Source organism: Dendropsophus ebraccatus, chromosome 9, assembly GCF_027789765.1.
Source record: "Dendropsophus ebraccatus isolate aDenEbr1 chromosome 9, aDenEbr1.pat, whole genome shotgun sequence".
NCBI classification, from domain to species: Eukaryota; Metazoa; Chordata; class Amphibia; order Anura; family Hylidae; genus Dendropsophus; species Dendropsophus ebraccatus.
In genome coordinates this window covers 6,868,465-6,872,850 of record NC_091462.1, presented here as the reverse complement: position 1 = coordinate 6,872,850, position 4,386 = coordinate 6,868,465, and positions in this window count along the sequence as shown.

Here is a 4,386-nt window from a genome sequence, read left to right as displayed (position 1 = left end):
GCTCAGCAGTCATCACCTCCGGCAGCCTCTTCAAAACTACGACTGGCTCTCCCAAGTAAATATGGAGGTGACCCCAAGTTGTGCAGAGGGTTCCTGACCCAATGCACTATGTACATCGAACTTTTAAGCAGTCAGTTTGCCACCGAGCGCTCTAAAGTGGCTTTCATTATCAGCCTATTGGAGGGAAGAGCTCTGGCCTGGGCCACGCCACTATGGGACCGTAATGATCCGGTTGCTGCCAATTTTCGAATCTTCCTGGACGAGTTCCGCTCTGTCTTTGAGGAACCTGCCCGTGCGTCTTCAGCTGAGACTGCTCTCCTCAATTTATCCCAAGGGACTTCCTCCGTTGGTGATTACGCCATCCAGTTCCGCACCCTGGCTGCGGAACTAGACTGGAATGAGGCCGCTCTGATTGCCACCTTTAAAAAGGGCCTGTCCAGCCAAGTGAAGGATGTGCTCGCTGCCCGGGATCTGCCTACCTCCTTGAACGATCTTATTCTACTGGCTACCAGAGTCTACACCAGGTTTTCCGAGAGAGAGGAGGAGGTCCGGCAAGGACGGCGTCTGAGTCTGCCCCGTCGCCATCCTCGGCTGGCACCGGTGTTCCAGAATCCTGTTGCTCCTATGTCCCAGTCGCTTCCAGAGGTTCCTATGCAGGTGGAACGTGTTCGCCTGACGACTGATGAGAGGAACCGTCGACTGGACCAGAATCTCTGCCTCTATTGCGGGGGCGCGGATCACTATCGACAGAGATGTCCCCAACGCCCTCAGCGTCCGGGAAACGCCCGCACCTAGGTCCGGTGGGAGAGGCCTCCCTAGGTGTGAATGCCACCTCTCCAAGGTTGACTATGCCCGTCTCCATCCAGACACCCTCTGGGCAAGTTTTCCAGACTACTGCCCTCATCGACTCTGGCTCTGCTGGCAGTTTCATCTCTGCTTCGTTGGTCCAAAGATGGCGGCTACCCGTGATCCAGCTAGCCCAACCCCGGTCTATCTCTTCGGTTACGGGGGAGGTTCTTACCGAAGCGGTGTACAGCCAGACGGCACCCCTAGTCCTCCAGGTGGGAGCCTTACATCAGGAGAAGATCTCCTTCTATGTCTTGCGCCATTCCTCTTCCAACCTCCTGCTGGGTCTTCCTTGGCTGCAATTCCATACCCCTAGGCTGGACTGGAGAACTGGGGAGGTTCTCAGCTGGGGCCAGGACTGTCTTAACCGGTGTCTGAGATCCCCTCAATCCAACTGCTCTACAAGGTCACCTGCTAATGTCAAGCCTCTATCCGGGCTACCAGAGGACTACCAAGACTTTGTCGATGTTTTCTCGGCCAAGGAGGCGGACTCACTACCACCTCATCGAGCCTATGATTGCCCTATAGACCTTCTTCCAGGGGCTTCTCCTCCACGTGGTCGAGTATACCCTCTCTCTGTGCCCGAGACTGAAGCCATGTCCTCCTACATCCAGGAGAACTTACAAAAGGGCTTCATCCGTAAATCCACGTCCCCAGCTGGCGCTGGATTTTTCTTTGTTCAGAAGAAGGACGGTTCCCTCCGCCCATGTATAGACTATCGGGGCCTGAATAAGGTGACCGTTAAGAACCGCTATCCTCTTCCGCTTATTCCTGAACTATTCGACCGTCTTCGTGGAGCTAAGATCTTCTCCAAGCTGGATCTCAGGGGAGCGTATAACTTGGTCCGTATTCGTAGAGGAGACGAATGGAAGACCGCTTTCAACACCAGAGATGGGCACTACGAATATCTGGTCATGCCATTCGGCCTATGCAATGCCCCAGCGGTCTTCCAGGAATTCGTGAACGATATCTTTCGAGACCTCCTCTATGTCTGCGTCATTGTCTACTTGGACGATATTTTGGTCTTCTCCCCGGACCAGCAGACTCATGTGGCACAAGTGCGTCAAGTCCTACGAAGACTTCGGGCCAACCATCTATACGCCAAGCTAGAGAAGTGTGTTTTTCATCAGCGCAGTCTTCCATTTCTTGGCTATATCGTTTCCGACCAGGGTCTACAAATGGATCCAGCCAAGCTCGCAGCTGTCCTTCAATGGCCACGCCCTGTGGGACTTAGAGCCATCCAACGGTTCCTTGGCTTCGCCAACTATTATCGGCAATTCATCCCTCACTTCTCTACCCTGGTCGCACCCATAGTGGCTCTCACTAAAAAGAAGGCGGACCCCAGACGTTGGCCTCCAGAGGCCGAACAAGCCTTCAATAGCCTCAAGTCTGCCTTTGCCTCTGCTCCTGCTCTGGTCCGCCCGGATGTCTCCAGGCCATTTTCTCTCGAGGTCGATGCTTCTTCTGTGGGCGCAGGAGCCGTTCTCTCGCAAAGGGACACATCAGGCAAGACCAGAACCTGTGGGTTCTTCTCTAAGACTTTCTCCCCTGCCGAGAGGAACTATACCATTGGAGACCGTGAACTCCTGGCCATTAAGTTGGCACTGGAGGAGTGGCGTCATCTATTAGAGGGGGCTAAACACCCGGTTAACATCTACACGGACCACAAGAACCTCCTCTACCTCCAATCGGCTCAACGCCTCAATCCCAGGCAGGCTCGGTGGTCCCTCTTTTTCTCTCGGTTCAACTATACCATCCACTTCCGTCCAGCCGAGAAGAACCTAAAGGCCGATGCATTATCCCGAGCATCCGATGTCATGGGGCAAGAGGAATCTCCTCGTCACATAATACCTCCTGACCGCCTAGTACCAGTTGCCACTTCTGCTCTGCAGAGACTGCCTCCCGGGAAGACTTATGTGCGCCCCGCACTCCGTAAACGCATCTTGAAGTGGGGGCATTCCTCTTTGGTAGCCGGGCATCCAGGAGCCCAAAAGACCGGGCAATTGATCTCCCGTCACTACTGGTGGCCCAATCTCCTCCAGGATGTCAAGGATTTTGTGGCTTCCTGTGCAGTCTGTGCCAGGAATAAATCTCCCCGTCTAAGACCTGCCGGCCTACTATTGCCCTTGCCAGTCCCGGATCATCCCTGGCACCACATTGGGATGGATTTCATCACTGACCTACCTCCATCTGCGGGCAATACAGTTATTTGGGTGGTGACGGACCGCTTTTCTAAAATGGCTCACTTCGTGGCCCTTCCTGGTCTGCCCTCTGCTCCTCGTCTGGCTCAGTTGTTCTTCCGACACATCTTTCGCCTGCATGGACTTCCTCTTCACATTGTGTCCGACCGAGGCTCCCAATTTGTCTCTAAATTTTGGCGTGCCCTATGCTCGCAACTCCAAGTGAAGCTGGACTTCTCATCGGCCTATCATCCTCAAACTAACGGGCAAGTGGAGAGAGTCAATCAGATTCTGGGCAACTACCTACGCCATTTTGTTTCAAGCCGCCAAGACAACTGGTCCGATCTACTCCCATGGGCAGAATTCTCATATAACCATTTGGACTCGACTTCCACAGGCAAGTCCCCTTTCTATGTGGTCTACGGGCATCATCCTCGTCCTCCTCTGCCTCTCTCTCCATCCTCTGAAGTCCCAGCCGTGGAGGAGTTGTTATCTGACCTGCAATCGATCTGGGAACAAACTCGACAGTCCTTACTCAAAGCCTCTGAACGCATGAAGGACCAGGCTGATAAGAAGAGGAGACCTGCCACGAATTTTCTCCCAGGTGACAAAGTCTGGCTCTCGGCCAAATATGTCCGTCTCAAGATCCCCAGCTACAAGTTGGGTCCTCGATTCCTCGGTCCTTTCTCGGTGCTAAGACGCATCAACCCTGTCACCTACAAACTCCGCCTACCCCCCACTATGCGGATTCCGAACTCCTTCCATGTTTCCCTCTTAAAACCAGTGGTCCTGAACCGGTTCTCCGATAGATCTTCGTTCTCTACTCCTCAAGCCGTCTCTGACGACGTCTACGCTGTTAAGGACATTCTGGCCATGAAGACTGTCAGAGGGAGAAGGTTCTTCCTGGTGGACTGGAAAGGATTTGGTCCTGAGGAGAGGTCCTGGGAACCCGAGGCTAACATCCTGGACCAAGATCTCATCAAAAGGTTCCTGCAGGTTAGAAAGAGGGGGAGGCCAAAGGGGGGGGGTACTGTCACGGCCGCGGCGGCGTCCCATGCTCCGGACCGCCGCCGCGACCTCCCCCCATCTCATGCAGCTGCCGGGGTCCCGGTGCAGGGACCCGGCGCTGCTACATGTTCGGCCCCGGGGGGCGCCTTACCTGGTCCCGCTCCTGCCTCCGTCTGTGCCGGCCGGCGCGCGCGTCCCCGCCTCCTAGGGCGCGCGCGCGCCGGCTGTCTCAGATTTAAAGGGCCAGTCCGCACCTAATTGGCCAGTTGCACCAATCACTCCCTATTTATTCCAGCCCTGCCCCACTACAGGTGTTGGAGCCTCTACATGCTTCCCATAGCGTTTGGCCCAG